General features: G+C 41.2%; 1 protein-coding gene across 7 annotated transcripts in view; it reads right to left on the minus strand.

Annotated features, from left to right (window-relative positions):
* The window catches only part of CTNND2 (catenin delta 2), a 658470-nt gene that overhangs the window by 284827 nt on the left and 356141 nt on the right, over nt 1-17502 (minus strand). The window lies entirely within an intron of this gene.

Raw genomic sequence — 17502 nt, forward strand, 5'->3', positions numbered from 1 at the left:
GAGCGAGCCTCAAAATTGTCAGATGTATGTGGCTTCGGCTTTTCAGTTTGGCTTTTCAGTAATAAAATTCACATACATCAAATTGTTTCTTTACCACTCAGTCATCATTATTATTGTGTTCCAGTTACAGACCACATTGCTTTCTTTGCAAAAAACCATATGGTTTTGACTGGTTGTGCTGGTTTTGGGTGGGATAGAGTTAATTTTCTCCATAGTATCTGGTGTGGGGCTGTGTTTTGGGTTTGTGCTGGGAACAGTATTGATAACAGAGGGATGTTTCCCTTACTGCTGGGCAGTGCTCGCCCAGAGCCAAGGGCTGTTCTGTTTCTCCCCCCACCCCACCAGCGAGGAGGCTGGGGGGGCACAAGGAGTCGGGGGACACACAGCCGGGACAGCTGACCCCAAATGACCCCAGGGATATTCCAGACCATAGGACGTCATGCTCAGCAGATAAAGCTGGGGAAGGAGAAGGAAGGGGGGGACGTTGGGAGTGACGGCGTTTGTCTCCCAAGTCACCGTTCCTTAGCGTGCTGGAGCCCAGCTTTCCTGGAGGTGGCTGAACACCTGCCTGCCGGTGGGGAGTAGTGAACGAATTCCTGGTTTTCCTTTGCTTGCATGCCTGGCTTTTGCTTTACCTCTTAAACTGTCTTTATCTCAACCCACGAGTTTTCTCACTTTTACCTTTCTGATTCTCTCCCCCATCCCGCTGTGAGGGAGGTGAGTGAGCGGCTGTGTGGGGCTTGGTTGTCGGCTGGGGTTAAACCACGACACCGGCGAAGAAATTCTAACCCTAAACAATCCCAACCATACTATTTGATAAAGAAGTCTTGTTTTCAGCTCAGAATAGTTGATGAGTTTTCTTTTTTCCTAAGGATAAGCCTTGTTTATTTCACTTAATTATATCCAGTCGTTCTGCATGGGAAGTACTAACTTGTCCCTCCCTGGGCCCCCAGCACATTAGATCTATTGATTACTGCCACTCCGTCCTGTACACACGGTGACGTAATACTCTGGTGCCTGTAGGGATGGATGGCAGCCTTTAAAATATTAATAGCTCCTCTCATCATGTAGGAGTCACCCGGATCTCAGTGAATCTTTGATGACTGTTTTCTCAGCCTATCCTGCCTTCCCCATCACAGCACTGCGCGGCAGGAGAGCCAAGCGCAGGCAGCGAGCTTAAATTGGGGCTGCCAGACTGAAGGGCTTGTCGGGAGTGTGAACAGTAACGCCTTCCACAGCTACTTCGTTGTTCTGTGAAAGTAAAACATGTTCTAATATTCATTAGGTTCGCGTACAAGTGATTTAGCTGATGATGTGAGCGTGTATCAGAGAGGGAAAGGCTCTTCCCACACCGCGCTCTCGTGTGGTTTAGACATGACCTCACACGACCGCTTTAAATGGTGAACTCATTCTGTCTCCCTATACGAAAAGCTACATTAAAGAATACCCACCTAATCCATCCCTATGCCTTCACTGATCTCAGCCTCTTCTGATTTTAAATAAACTAGCTTACTCTTCCATAGTGTCCAGGCCCAGCAAGTGAAATACAAGAGGAGAGGAAAGAAGAGGGTTATGCCTTGGCCATGGCATGAGTTACAGAGAAGTCCACCTTCAACCCAACAGCTATAATCTACAGCATACTCAGCGGCTCCACGGGGATGGGAGGTTCATCTTCTGGTCAGCACTTAGAAGCTCACGAGAGCATAGAAGGTGACACAAACCTTAAGGGATGCGAAATGATTATGTTGATTTTGCTCCTACAGAACAGTTCAGTTTTAAAAAGACTCACAATGGCAAAATTCCAATGAATTTTACCAGAAATAACTCCCAGTAGATTCCTGATACAAAGGCCAAATTTTATGACCTTTAAGTCTTTGCTACGAGGATGTACAGCTGCTGCGAAAAGATTTCCACTTAGAAAACATGCAAACAACCCCACTCCCAAATTAACACAGAGAGTATTTTTCCCCCAGCCTGTTTCTCAGAAATGGCAGAACCATTATAACTGGTATTTTCCAAAATCCAACCCGAACCGCTTGAATTATAAACAAGTCGTAGTAGGCTATGTGATGTGGAAGTGTTCGCATCTAAGTGTAGTCTGGGATTATGACACTATTTTACATATCAACACAATTTATACTGCAAAATCAATTGCATTCATCAGAATATTCCAGATACAGGACCAATTTAGAAAGTAAGTTCTGGTCCTTGTATTTTCCTTACAAGTAGAGAAGGAGGCAGGGCTCCATGCATGCTGTGAGGTTATTAAAAATGTATCACAGCCATAGGAGAGCTGAATTTAATCCTGCATGGGTGCTTATAAATCCAACATTTGGTAGCTTTCCATTCCCTGACTCTGCAAATAGGGTTTACTAAGCATTTTCCATTTAACTGGTTTTGTTGCAAATTTTGTTCTTTAATGAAAGAAATATTTTCATAGATTTTTTTAAAGAGCGTAAAGAAAATACAGGCTTAGTTTTAAAATATATCTGTAGACTTTATTTTAATCTTTTGGATTTTGAATTTTCACTGAGAATTTGCCTGTGATCAAGTGACATGATTAAGTTCAGAAAATTCACAAAAGCGTAACTTTCCCAGGAGGGGCAAAAGTTGCAGCAGGAAAGCAATTTTTGTGCATGAAACTGTTTGTACTCATTCTGAAAGCAATTATGCTGTGACATTTCTAAAGCTTAAATAATGATTAAACTATCACATGCTATGAACCCAATATGTTTAAATTTTCATTGCATCTGGCTTTCAAGTGTTCCTTTCATATTAACTATGGCTCCCTAGGGGATTTACGTAGCCAGCTAGAATCACATACATGGGTTCCCTGCATTTAGCTGAACACTTCCATGCACTTTAAGAAACTTATCCAAACCATAGAAGAAAATTCTTAGTAAAAAGTTTGGAGCACATGGTTTTTAAGTTCACTAACTACTGCATAGCAATTTTTATTTTGTACCTTAACAAGCAGTAATGAACAATTAAAACGTACATACATTTCAATAAAGTAATTACAAATTCATTTGAGAGAGAGAGAGAGATTTAAATTTTAAATAAACCCAAATTTCTCAAGCAAACGTAGAAAAGAGCTGCGGCTGCTCACTTATAAATAACTCAGTTTAAGCCAAGTGTACAAATGACAAGATACATTTGAGATCAATCAGCGTGATCTTGAAAAAGCATAAGTTCCTTTTTCAGGATTTAGGGACTACAAACAGTCCCATCTTGTCTGATAGGGAAAAGATGGATTGCTTTTCTCATTACCATTCCTGAGATTTCAATCTGAAGGCAAAACCAAACCTTCTGAAGAGCTCGCAGCTCACCCAGAAGAGATGTGGTTTGTCTGTGTACTTCTATACACTGATGGCTCTTGACAACAAACTGCTGTTTCTTCCTGGCAAAAATTTAAACTCTGTTGTGTTGATGTAAGAAAGTGTCCATGCAACTATTTTTCCTTTGTTTTTAGAAGAGTTAAGGCAGCTGGAAATTCTTTATTTTCCGTTAGGGACTGGAAATCACTAGTTAACTACTAGAACAATTCAGTCGTCTTTGTTCCCTTAATGCTACATAATTAACTACCAATCTTCAATTTAAAATAAGCTTGAAAACAAACACTTCCAGCTTCATAAGGTTTAGTTTAGCAGATACCAAGGAATTGTAGTATTGCTTTAAAAATTTGTACTACATTTTGTTTCTATTTGGGGCAAGGGGAAGACATAACTACCTGTTTTCGCCTATGTTTTTTCACCACCACATAAAAAAAAATCTATTTGCCTTGTGAAAGAATATTAGTGTTGGATTATTCATAGTGGATAGTATCAAATTTTCACTGATTCAGTCAGGGCCACTTTCCTCCTGTATTAAAATAGTACAGATATGAGTACAAATTCAGGAAACTAAGTCGGAGCCATCATACTGCAAGAGACACCACTGTGGACTAACTTCAAAAGATGGAGCAGGGTACAGTAATTAACTCTTTAATTTCTCTCCAGTTTGGTGGACACATACTGCAGACAATACCTTCCTCTTCCTCTTAACCTCGAGCAGAGCAGCGTGCAAGGCTCCCCATCTTCCTCACCGTGGCTGCGGTAACCCGGCTCCGTAAGGAGCTCGGAGGAGAGGGAAAGGGAGTGCATCTTGCTCGGGACGCAGACGAAGTGCACTTAAGCTGGGGAAAGCTGCTGGAGCACAGAGAAGAGCAGGCAGGGAGAGAACAGCAGAGGATGAGGGACATGCCTACATCAGGGAAACCTCAGGGGTGATGGGAAGCAGAGGACCCTTCTAGGAACCAGAGAAGGGAAAGAGGAGCTTCCTTCGCGGTCTGGACACCCAGGTGCTGGCAGGCACGGCAGAGTTAGGGGAAAGGAGTCACCGTTCAGACAGCGAGGGCAGGAGGCGAGCTTCTTGTGAAGCCCTTTTAATTAGTTTATACTACCCAGCCCTCTTACTGGCAGTTATGTTGGCTATTACACAGCTATTATTTCCCTCTTTCAAAAGCCCAATAATATACCAGATTTGGAGCACCTGAGAGTACCTGGCGCACTGACTTCAAGCAAAACAGGGAAGCGGAGCAGATGCAGCCCCGGACCCAGGACTCGGCCGCAGCACTAAAGGGAGCAGCACTGAAGCCCGCGCCTGCTGCCTTGCCACCACACCGCATCCCACAAAACAACCACAGCCCGGCATTACGCTGAACGGGCCGCGCTGCATATGGCCGTCAAGGTCAAGTGGTGAGTTACGGGCTCCATCACGAGCCATCGGAGAAGGAGAGCTTCCGCAGCGTCTCCCTGCTCATCTCAAGGGGGGTCAGGGAAGGGGGAGGCGAAGGCTGCGGAACGAGCCCCACCACGCGCAGGGACAGGATTTCTTCACGGCCCGCTGTTTTTCTGTCCGAATAGCGATACAACGTGCAATGCCGCAGTAAGGTGCAGTGTAGCTATTTAAAAACCAAACCAAGGAAGGGAGTGGTCTTCAACGATGAGATTATTATTAATTCGAGGACATCACAGTAACAGTTGATTACGGGAAACCAAAGGGACACAAAGAATCCAGGTTACTACTAACAGCCATGGTTGGGTCAAAAATGGGATAAAAATTGAAATTATGAAAACATTTGTCCTTTTATTTTAAAGAGCAATATTCTCTTTGGAAATAAAATCTTTTGCCTGTTGTTTCTGCTCTCTTCAGACCACCTCCTCTTCCTTCTTCCATCATTCAGTGTAAACCCCAAACCAACCAAGCAAAAAAAAAAAAAAAAAAAGATCACAACCTAAAACTTTCATTTTGAATAATTTTTTAAAATAAATTATTCTTGAACAGCAAGTGTTTGCATGCAGAAATACTTTATATGGCTGATTCAGAACAGCAGAATACTAGGATGCTTCTCAGTACCTGCATGTACTACTGTTCTAGCTCTACCAGTGCTTGCTTAGGCAATGAAAAATCAGTTACAAGTATAGAACAAATACAAATAAGCTTCTAATTATTCTACTTCTTGCAAGCATTGACAAGATATTACAGACCAGTAAGTAAAAAAAAAAAAAAAAAAAAGAAAGAAAAGAAGAATGGTAATACAACAATAAGACTCCACCACTATAATTATTTTACCTTATTTCACTATTGAGGCCATCCCTTAGATATCCCTTTTTTCAAACCACACTTCGCAGCATACTTAAAACAAGATAAAAGAACCTTTCCATTGTGTGAAAAAAGTGTATTTTGCCTTTAAATAATATCCTGTTCCTCCGCATAAAAATTTATATTCACTTGTGCAACTGACTTTATACCTACATTTCATCAGAACAATCCAACGTATACATTGCAGAAAGGTCCAAATGGACCAAAAGGTCCATTTTTATATGCTCAGAAACTGCCAAGTGCTAAGGCTACTATATTCAAATCCATTGGAATATGCTTGCTTATTTCAGTAGGAGTCAAATCAGCTTTTAAGATATTCCAAGTGTATTGAAGTGGTGCATGCTAACAGAGAAAATGTACCAACTGAACGTACAGTATAAACTCAATTTTTAACAAACACAATACCGGTAAAAGAGTAGCTATATTATTAGAAAAGTTTGGCAGACCAACTACATCAGCAGCACTGCTCCAAAATTTGAAAGCACGTTTCTTTCTGCTCGTCCTCCTGCGACAAGAGAGGATTCAACGCTCCCTGGCATTGCCAGACTCCAAGAGTACAGCACGTAGCTTTCCTCACTCGCTTGGAAGCAAACCCCAAGAGAAAGAAGCTGGGTGCTCAGCTGCCCACCGCGATCCACAGCCCCGGGCGGCGTGATGCCCAAATTAAGCAGAGAAAGGATTACATTGAAAAATGAAAAAAAAAAAAAAGCAAGAAACAAAACCCAAAGTGCATCGGCGGCACAGTACTGCATTTTGATTCAACAAATAGTCGTTAATGCCGACTGGAGCTTCAGTGAGAGATTACAAAAAATAGGCATCAGCACTGACAGTCGTAGAAAAGCCAGGGAACTTGGCCGGGAATCAGAGCCGGCGAGTCACCACACGTTTTCTTCCCTTCCCCCAGAGGGTAGGTAGGGCCTTGTCTGGTGAGCACGCAAGGAGCAGAGCTCACCCGAATCGTATCCCATAGCAGTCATAAGCAGAAAAGTATCTCACGTAAGAAACTCAGCAGGAACTTGGGCTCTAAGGAGCTTACCAGTGTCGGAAGTTAAGCCATTTTCTAAGTGCTGAGAGACTGGTCCAGTACCCTTACACCAGTTAGAGATGGGGGGGGCAAAGAAGAACATCCTATTAAATTTCACTATTTGTAATATTACTAGATTATGAGTGAGGATTTAAAAACAAACACCCGATGTAAAGTCTGATAAGATTTAAGTACAATCAGTATTTGAGATATGTATTTTTACCTACAGGACAGCAAGTTAAGGTAGTAGGAATCTGTGGATTAACTCCGTTATGAACTCGGAGAACTTTGTATTTTTTCTGTCTTATACTGCACTGCCATTGCTGGGTCACAGAGCTAAATAGCCAGATGAATGTGAGATTCTTGTAAAGGAGGAACTCGCAAAAAGAAACCAAAGGAATTGTTCCCTGTGGGGATATCAATGGCAGGCTATCCCTAGTGTCTGCCAGTCAAACAGCTGAAAAGTTACTCCCGTTTCCTAAGCCTTAGACTGCAGTATCTCACAGAATGCCTCACAAATCGTAGCTTCGCAGTATGTAGAAATTAAACATACTTAGCAATAGTATGGTCAATCTTCAAAACAACAACAAAAAAGGTTGAATTATGAAACAGGACTAATATATCACATTACAGACCAGAATTTATCACGGAACAAGTATTCAATAATACATTATCTGCTAGTGGTACAATTATAAAATAATTACCATATAATGACAAGTTACATACAGTACTATATTATTACAAGATAAGGGCATGATTAATTCAGTATTCTGAATCTATGCAATAATTATTTCTGAATTGGCTAAAATAATTACACTACAAACTACAGAAACATATACCTAGTCAGCTTCCATGAGATAATTGCATGCTTGTTACTTGGTTTGTCATGTTAACTTCCCAACACAAATATCATGCAAGTGAAAGGAGAAGGATTTTTTTGTCTCCTTAAGATTTGAAGTCAGTTGGCTTACTGGGGCACATTTCCTTCTCCAAGTAAGTAGTAAAGTGGAACACTACTATTGTGTTCCACATTTCCATTTGGTCAGTCATCTATTGCGATGCCAGTTCTAATTGACAAAGGAGATAGACCAAAACATGCTCGAACGAATATTTAATTAGCTCCCGTACCAATTATAAACAACACTTCACTCACCTTCGATCAACTGACAGAAGTAGTAATGATAAATTATAGAGTAAGTGTAAATAAAGTGGGTTTAATTAGTGTAATTAATCACTTCACACATTCTTCAACCTGCTTTGCTCATTTGGGTAGCAGTTGAAAGAAAGCACGAGCAAAACTCCTTTAATGTCCTTTAAACATTCATTTACAGAGTTAATAGGTTGAGGTGCCTCACATCCCAGCGAGAGGAACCATCTCCTAACTGTTAGTATATTCCTAATTAAGGATTTCAGATACCAAGAAGTCATCACTTACTGTTTCTTCTGCCTCTCAGTTCACTTCATTTGAGCGTGAAATATTGATTCCTATCCTACAACCTACTTTATTATTAGTTCATTTAAGTGTGTGTACTCACGGTAAGTAGTTGCTAACCGCTCCTAAAGCTGGGTTGTATTTGTTGCCCAGTTTTGCAAAGGAATGGATGACTAAAAAAGATGTAATAAAATAAAAGATCATGTCAGGTGTCTGTAAAGTGGTCACTCAGTTTCTGAGTGTTCAGCTGTATTTGGGATGCTGGGGGAATCCTGGAACTAGACTGAAAGAACAATAAAACCAGGGATAGCTCCTGATGGTAACCTGCCAGCATCCTTCCACAGTATTTGACAGTAAAGAAGAGGGGTTGGTGGTTAAAGACAAGTTGGACGGACCCGTTCCTAGTGACGCTAAATTCTTTGCCATCTCACTGGTATATCCTGTTTTCCAATTCCTGCTCCCAGAATTAAGCTGCATATCTGGCTGGGACTCAGAGTAAACTTTCCCTCCAAATTGGAAGGGTAAAGAACGTACGTTTGTTTGTTTTAAACCCCTCCATTGCAGTCTGGCCTATTTTTGAGGTCATCTGAAACATGCTTTGAAGACACTCTCTCTTGCTGAGATGATTTAGGATGGTTTTAGAAAGTGGAGGAATTGAGTGAGGGGAAGGGAAGCCCTACAAGTGCCCAGGGGGTGGCAAGGAGCAGCCACCTTGCTGCTGAAGTACAGATCTCTCTCCCCTCTTCCCCATTTTCTAGTCTCCGGGGAAGCTGCAAAAAGTGCAGGTGGAAGCAGTGGAGGCAGGGGGCAATTGTGGGGGAAAATCCTGGGAACTAGATGAGAGACCTTTGTGGCTATCATAAAAAGAAAACCCTTTCTTAATTACAGGCAGAAAAAAAGGAGAGGTTAAACTAAAGCAAAACTTAAGGTCTGCAGATGAAAACAAATCCTGTCAGCGACGACTGGTCAAACAGATTCTGTAGGAAAAGGACTTCCAAGCCAACTGTAAGTCAGATCTCAAACAGAAGATAACAAATAGCTATAATATAACAATAGTAATAAGCATTGCCCCCATTCTCCCTCCAAGTCGAGAATAGTACTAGGAAAATATTTCAAGATCTACCTTCTAGGAGATATTAAATATTAAAGATATCAGTACCTTTATATTACAAGAAAAAATGCCAAGGCTGCAATATAACAAAGGTATTCCATACCCTAAAAATGAAGAGAGTTGGAAAAAAAAAAGGGGGGGGGCGGACGGACAAATGCATACTTAAAATGAAGAAATAAATGATAATACTTCATATGCTAAATCACAAGCAGCTCCCTTGTTAAGAAACAAACACATCTCTTTAGATGAGAGGCAGCAATTCTTAAATGAGTACACTGAAAACAAACTTGTTTTACAAAAACCACAAGTAATTTGTATGCAATACCATGCTCTACCAGCATTAAGAGGGCTACGTTCTACCTACAAATACAGAAAAGGGCTTTAGTGTTGCTATAGAACCTATTCTTAGGTACTGGAAAATAGGATTTGGTGGAATGCATTCAGAAATGTAGAATAAGTTCATTTCTATCCAAGAATTCTATATATGATACATATCTGGAGAAGTGATGCAAAAACTAGGCTGATATCATTATGTAAGGGAACAATACAAGGATATCCCTTCTAACTCTCTTTCTGACCTAATTACTATTGGAATGAAGGATGAACCCTTTATTTCAAGAGTAAGTGAACTGGGAATAGAAAATAGTTTCATTAGATGCTGATTATCTTCTGCTTTTTACACAAGATACAGATTCTGCCATTATTGTAAGAGGAAAACAGAGGTGTTGGCTAGGATTTGAAATAACATCACTACTCCAAGGGATAGCAAAGCACCACAAATGTCCACAAGAAGTAGTAGAAAAACATAAGACCTGAAGTGCACAGAAAAAAAAATAAAAGCCTTCTGGAGGTTAGGAAACATGTTGCAAATATGAAATACTAGCAGACTCATGGAACAAGGTAACACAGCAAAGCCTAAGCAATCCTGACGTTACAGGGTACTTCAGTGTTATTTACTCAGATAGTGTATGTTTTGTTTTCTATACGGTACCACACATTGCATTACTCCAGATGTTTGTATGAAATATAATACAGCCAGATCTTCTTTCATATGCAATATTTGGTAATGTTTGACAGCAGGAAAAAATCTGGAGTTCTGTTACTAATGAGATAAATTACTGAAGATGCTAGAGAACAAGCCCTAAAGACACTCCCTGAGCAAGAATAGATTTATACATATTTAAGCTCAGAATACAGAAGTTGCGCTTGTCTTTGTTTTTTTTAAATAGAAAAAGCTGATTAAAACCAAGGATAACCTACTACTGCAAATTTTAAATGACCCCAGGATTAAATAACTTCTTTTGTAGAAGATTAATCATATTTTATGAAATCGCTTGCTAAACTCAGCAGAGATACCGAAATCAGATAGTCTCTGAAAGAGATAATTTATCATTGGCCATTAGGATGATGCGCTTTACAGGAGCAATAGATAGAAACAATGCAGGAACAAGATGGGCAGCAAGGATAATAACTAAATTACATTTCTGCACTACGGAGGACACAAAGAGGAAAAATAATATCCCCCAGCCTTCCACCTAGGGATATCTAAGGATGATCTGGAGCTCTTTTGGCAGTAAAATTTCTGCTGGCACTTGTTACACCTCCGTGAGAAGCCTCTGCCAACAAAACCCTGTCAGTGGCCTAAGGTAGACGCGATGTGAATTGCATGAAGAATATAAATCACTTCTTTCCACAAATGGCGTGATTTGCTGATGGTGATGATGTTACTTCTGTGAAACTCTGCAGGTGGTATGCAATACTAGGAGTGCCAGAAGTCACACAATACTTCACAGTAACAGAAGTTTGCTATCTATTAAAAGATCAGACTGTGGAACCACAGAACTGTACCTGAACGGGGCTTCTGGATGGGATTAGATACATTTCTGAATGTGACCGCAGGAAGAAACTTGCATGCAGGAGGAGGCATTGCATGCAGGGACACAGACAGCAAGCTCCAACTCAGAAGGAAATGTCATGTCTCCATTTGGGAAACGCTGAATTTTGGCATAAATAATTCTTATTTTTAAATTTCTGTTTTCATTATCAGTCTCCCATTTTGCAAAGAATAACTACATTTAAAATGGAATGTGTGCTTTGTTTACAGAAAAAAAAGCCAAATAAATTAAGAACATATTTTGCATTACTAAATCCTAATCTTTTGGAAGTATTTTATACCTTTGAAGACCAGCTGTGAATGTCAAGTGTTCCTAGTCACCCTCTGTGCCTAGCACAGCCTTAAGCTCTTATTGATAGTATTAAACTAATGTGTTCCCTTTTTATTTCTAGCAAACAAAATCAGATGGTTATAGACATCACACAAACAGGACTCACATGGAAGCTGAATGTATTATCAGAAATTAGAAAAATTAGACAAATCTCTTCGGACAGACCTAAATTAGACTGTTGAAAAACAGCAATAATAGTTAAAAAAAGTGCCTACCAGCTTCTCACTATAAAGCATATAAAACTACTCAGAGATATATGGATCTAATACAAAAGGTATCAGTAGATCTATTACGCTACTTTGTTGTTCTATGAACTTAACTACTAGCACAAAACAGGTTTCCTCTTCTCGTGCAAAGTAGAACTTCATTTTTTGCTGACCTTTGACAGGCTTAAGTCTTGAATCTTTTCTGTCCACAAAGGAAAATGGCTATTTGGTCTCTGAGGCGAGCCAGTTCAGAATGTGTTTAGCGCTGCCTCAGAAGTCAATTAAAAAGTGAGTCAAAAAGGTCAAAATTTTATGACAAATCTTCATCTGCCAAAACCTCCTCTGCCATAAACCAGAAAGTACACCCTTTTGCTTCTGCTTTCTCTTTCTGTGTCCACAAACGTGCACTACTCTCTGCTCTCGTGCTGTACTCAGAAAATACACTTCTCTATTTAATAAATAAAGGCCAGAATGGAAAAAACAGAGAAAACTCCCTACTCTGTGTTACAGAAGTCACAAAAATCCTGCTTTATTGAGAGCTATGTAAACTGCATGTAGCACAAGAGAAATCAAACCCCAACCCGTACCTGCCAAAATTTTGTTCCATATACCTCGTTTTACACAGGCTAACAAGCCAATCCCCTCTTTTCCAAGGCTGCATCTACACACCGCTTATGCCCACGAGCTGGCACCGGCAGATCCCAGAAGGACGCAGCTCTTGGCACTCCTGACTGCGCCACTACGGCAGGGGTAGGGTGAGCGGTTCATCAGTCTGTCGTGAGGGTCTGGGTGCATTTGTTTCCTGGCCCCTACTACAGGCACAATATTTACTCATGTTCTTTTGTGTTGTAGGTTTGGATGCCAAAAGTCTTTCTTTGTTCTGCTCCTACAGATGCTACCATAAGTCACTGTCATTTTCTAATGAGTTTCAGTAACTGCTTCCTGCGGTGGATGAGGGAACACCTGGTTGCCGGTGCAGGATTTGTGTTTGCCACAGGCTAAGCATTACAAGCTGATTGCTACCTCCTCTCCATCTTTGATGTTGCTACTAATTGTTCCTGCTTTCCTGGTCTCGACTCTCACCTTTCCATTTCCACCCTCCATGTATGTTTTACCTGCTGTTACCGCTCCTGTGTTAATCTGACATTCACATTTTGTACTACAGTGATAAAGCTAGATTGTGAGGGGCTGTTTTCTTTAGGCAAGGATTTTAAGTCAGTTGCGCAGCACGAAATGACACCGGGTTTCAACGTCGGATTCATCTCAGGACAAGCAAGCTCAGAGATATGAAGTAATATTGTGATATCAGTATGGAATTTATATATAAAAGCACATTTCATCATGTAGACATAACCAGAAAGAAGGAAACTCCAGGAAACATGCTGCAGGTGAAAGGACATTGAAACAAAAAAATAAGCCTATAGGCTGCTGTAGGGAAATGGAGGGAAATCAGAAATGACTTACTTGCAACGCTGTCATAGTGTTACCTCTGGACTCGCAATGTGACACACCAATAAGCAATGTGGATTCGCCTGAAGGAATGTAAGCGTGTAAAAAGCGAGGCTAGCAAGGCCACGCTTACACAGAAAATTACGCTTGGGTTTGGGAGGTTTTTTGCTTCTGAGGATGATTCATCATCTGTTTTGGGGACAAGACACTGAGGCTTTATTTCATGATGTGTGAGGACAGAAAAGATAAAGGAACCGGAAAAAGAAAAGACGGAATTGAAACAAGAAGGGAAGCAACAGACATAAGGACATGGTAAGACAGTAGTGGGTGGTTTAGGGAAAGATGGGACAGCAAGAAAAGGCGAGAGAGCGCAGGAGAGGAGAGGCCTAGGGAGAGAGACTAAGATGGCGTGAGCGTCCCTGGCTGGAGGTTCCTTCCTGAGGAGAGGACATTGCAGGAGGCAGCCTGGAGCAGTTTAGGTCCAGCCGTAGGGGCACGTACGGGACCGTCACATTTTGGGCAGTACTTCTGCCAGCGGCTTCTAGCGCTTTCTCCCTGAGAAGCCTATCAGCCCCCCCAGACACCCTACCAATCTACAGGAGGGCCGCAGAAGAATCGAGGCGACCGAAGCTCTGCACAGGAGGGTGCCCACAGCTGCCACCCCTAAGGAACGAGGGAAAGCAGAAGCTGCTTCCCCGAAGGCTGATGGTTCCTTCAGCCTTCTCCGGGCCTCCTGCTTGCGAACAACCACGCATGAACTTGAAGGCAGGCAGCAAAGCAAAGCAGAACGAGATCAGCTGGACCTGAGCCACAGACCCGAACGCTCCATGTCAGAAGCCCACGGTGGACCATGGCTGGTGAAGCAGATACCAAAGCCTGCCAGGAATCCCGTGGTGAGAGCCCATCCTGGGGCTCCGCACCTAAGGTTGACTCTTTGCAGTGGTCTCCTCCTGCCTGCATAAGGGAAGAGACCGAAAAGGAAAACTTCACTCCCGCTCTTAAAGCGAGAAGACCAACATGAATTTAACAGGATGCGATATGTCAGCAACAAAGACGTGGCTGTTTTACCTGGCACTTACCATCCTGATACCCATGGTAAGAGCAGAGGTGATGGAGTTCTGAATGACAGTGTTTAGCTACATCTTTTCATCTGATGCTATTCTCAATACCTTTGAACTCTGCCTCTGACAGAGGATGCAAACAATAAAGTCCAAGCGCAGGATGCTCAGAATTGATGGAGCATTTCCTGAGGCAGAGCTGGCTGTAAACACTGATGCTGAGATGTAAGAGCTGGCTCTCGGGTCAAATCAACTCTTAATGTCTTAGCGGGGTTAGCGATGAATATACAGAAACTTTACGTATGTCAGCTATTTTGTAAAGATATTAATCTCCTGCTGAGGACCACTCCTGGAAGCAGGTCTCGGTGTTTGCTACCAGCCAGTGGCTATTACAATGTTAAATGACATGATAATTATTTCATGCTCACACTTAGGGTGACTAGGGCCAGAAAGGGGAGGTGGATGAAGGAAACATCTTATCCCCATTTCTCAGACATCGAAGTATTTAACAAGTACTTCAAAAGACTGAACTCGACCCACGGTTGAGACAATTTCTGTACAACTTTCTCTGTCAGAATATACAATGAATAATGGTGAAACCAGCCTTTAACAAAGGGTGTTCACTTTTCAGAAGATTTATCCCATTACAAATTGGGCAAAGATGACTTTGAAACCCCAAAGTTTTGAAGCCAAGATACTGAAAAGGCTTGTATTAGAAGAGATGGATGGAACAGAGAGAGGCATCCAAAATGTCCAACCATAAATACTTACCCTGAATATATTACAATACTGACAGAAGTTTCATCAATAAATCAAAATTTCCTCAGACCTCATAGTCCGAGAGATTTATCTGGAGCTAAGATCTGCTCAGTCAGACAACTGCCAGGTTTGCATTAATGCAGCAGAAAGAAAGGTGCTGTGACCCGTGTTATGCACTTCTGTCACTCCTACTCCAAAGACTCCAGTCCTAAAATGAGAGGGGCACGCACATTTCCTAGGTGTTCTTCAGTTCTGAAACATACTCAAAGAGCACATGATTTTATTCGTGTGTATTGCCAGTACTCCAGACAATACTCCAACAAGTCGTGTTTACCAGGAGATCCCATGAGAATACCTCCTTTGTGTGCCCAAAGAATGACTCAGCTGGATCGCCCGGGCTCTCAGAGCGGATAATGAAATGGAAATAACTTCATCTATCAACAAATTGTGAGGTCCACTGGTGCCAAATTTCATCTCATTGAGCATGTCAGCCATCTGACAGGTGGCAATTTCACAAAGCAAGGGCTATGGGATGGGAAACACATAAACACACATCCTTTTACACATTCATTGTGTAAATAGTGCCTTTTTGTTTCAATCCATTTTCAATATCTGAATAAAGCAGCTGATAAAGGATGAAAATCGGAAAGGTTGAACAAGGAGTGCTCTTTCAAATGGGGACATCTGCTTTCACACTGAGTAAGGAGGATCTCTTATTGTAAAAAATTGCTGAAACAAAACTGAAATAAGAGAATAAAATAAGAGCTTAGCTCATTTTTTAAGCCTCAGAATTAGACAGGTTATTTAAGTGAAAACCACATCTGTCTAATAAAACAGCTATATATAATTTCATGTGATAAAAATAATATGTTCTTGTAACATAAGTCATTCTTTGGATGAAAAAAAATCAACATCTAAATGGTACTACTGCCCATTTGTGCTGCATTTTGGGCAAACAGTTTCAAGTGACTAAGAGAGTTAATATGTTGTGGGACTGAGTCCTTAGTGGTGAGCCATGCTTTTTTCTTCCCCAGAAGGACTGAGACATCCTTAGCTGCCTGCATTTCTGTCAACATGTAGCCTCAGTTAAGTGCACTCTGAAATGGTGTTAGCCAAGAAGACAGTGTTACTTAATCTACATTGCATTTATTCCCTTATCAGTACGCTGAATTCTGTAATTAATCTGGAGAACCAGGACAATAGGGTCACAGATATAAATAAAAATACATTTGGAAATTTAGGGGGAAAAAATTGTCTGGACTACTGGCAATGTCAGGCGGGAAAAACTTCAATTCCAATATAAACCACTTATTTTTAAATTGAAATGTAAAATGTAGCATTTTAAAAATATCAGACAATTGGAAGACTGATTCAAGAGGTTTTCTGATCTATGTCAACAAGAACTCTGTGACTGCAGTCTGCAGTATCAATTTAGAGAGCAAAGAAGGATGGTTGCCACATGAAGTGATTAAGCAAGTGAAAAATAGTGAAACGATTCCGTTTCAGTTAGAAACTTAAACACCAAAAGCTCCATAAATCTGCCCCATAATCCTTTTAAGACCGGTCTTATGCTCATTTTGTGGAGACTGAAGCAAAGGAAATAGCATGAAAGATTTAAGTATAGATACCTTAAATTAAAATTAGAGACTTCTGGATTAGGAGACATTTGAGCCTGTGGTTTAAGTTAGGAAGACAGTGCCAATGGATTTGCTCAGTAATCTCAGCAGTCCGTCTAACCCTCATTTTGCTAATGCCATGACAGAGGGAGTAACCGTTGCCTCTCTCCACTGCTGTAGCCTGTAAGGATTCAGTGTCATCTGTAAGGATTCAATGGGCTTCAGCTAATTATCTCAGAAATAGTTTTGATGCTGGTATCACGGCAGTCCTCTGCTGTGCCTTGCTAATGACCCACAGGGATAGGGGTACAGGGGAACTAGTAGTAGGGGAAAAAATACAGGACCAATATATTCCTCTCGTTCCACATTCATCTCACTTGTACACTAGCCATCTGTAAAATGCAAATTTACAAACATTGGCAGGAAAAGGCAGTTTGGTCCTTAACGATTGCTCAGAGGCCTCCAGTTTCTCTGTGTGGAGAAGGATGGACGTCTGTCTGGGGGCCTCAGGCAGTTCATCAGGACCTTTCCCACTTATCTGCAGGCCAGACTGTGACCTTATCGAGCCTTAATGACAAATCTCCTCAGCAATAACCCTTCTTCACTCAGAGAGTTGTGTATCTGTGTTTACTCTCCTTCCTTCCATGAAGCTTTTCAATTGTTCTTACACGTAATGGGGAAAAAATAGAAGAAAACAAAACAAACAAACAAAAAAGGAGGTGTACTGACTAGGTAGTAAAAGGAATGAATCTGAAGTAGTTGTGTGATTTTGAGACAGTGGTGATGGGAAGGGGAGGAAAAAGCTCTCTAATGTGAAATATTAATTTTTGGTCTCCAAAATACGTACTCAGCCCTTGCAAAATGTTTTTTTCCCCCATGTCTTTCCCCACTAAATTAACCAATTCTGCCATGAAAATACCTTTCCTGAGCTACAGGCACTATTAAGTACTACTGTGTCTTATGTCTGTCTGAAACTTCC

Source organism: Haliaeetus albicilla, chromosome 21 (genome assembly GCF_947461875.1).
Source record: "Haliaeetus albicilla chromosome 21, bHalAlb1.1, whole genome shotgun sequence".
NCBI classification, from domain to species: domain Eukaryota; kingdom Metazoa; phylum Chordata; class Aves; order Accipitriformes; family Accipitridae; genus Haliaeetus; species Haliaeetus albicilla.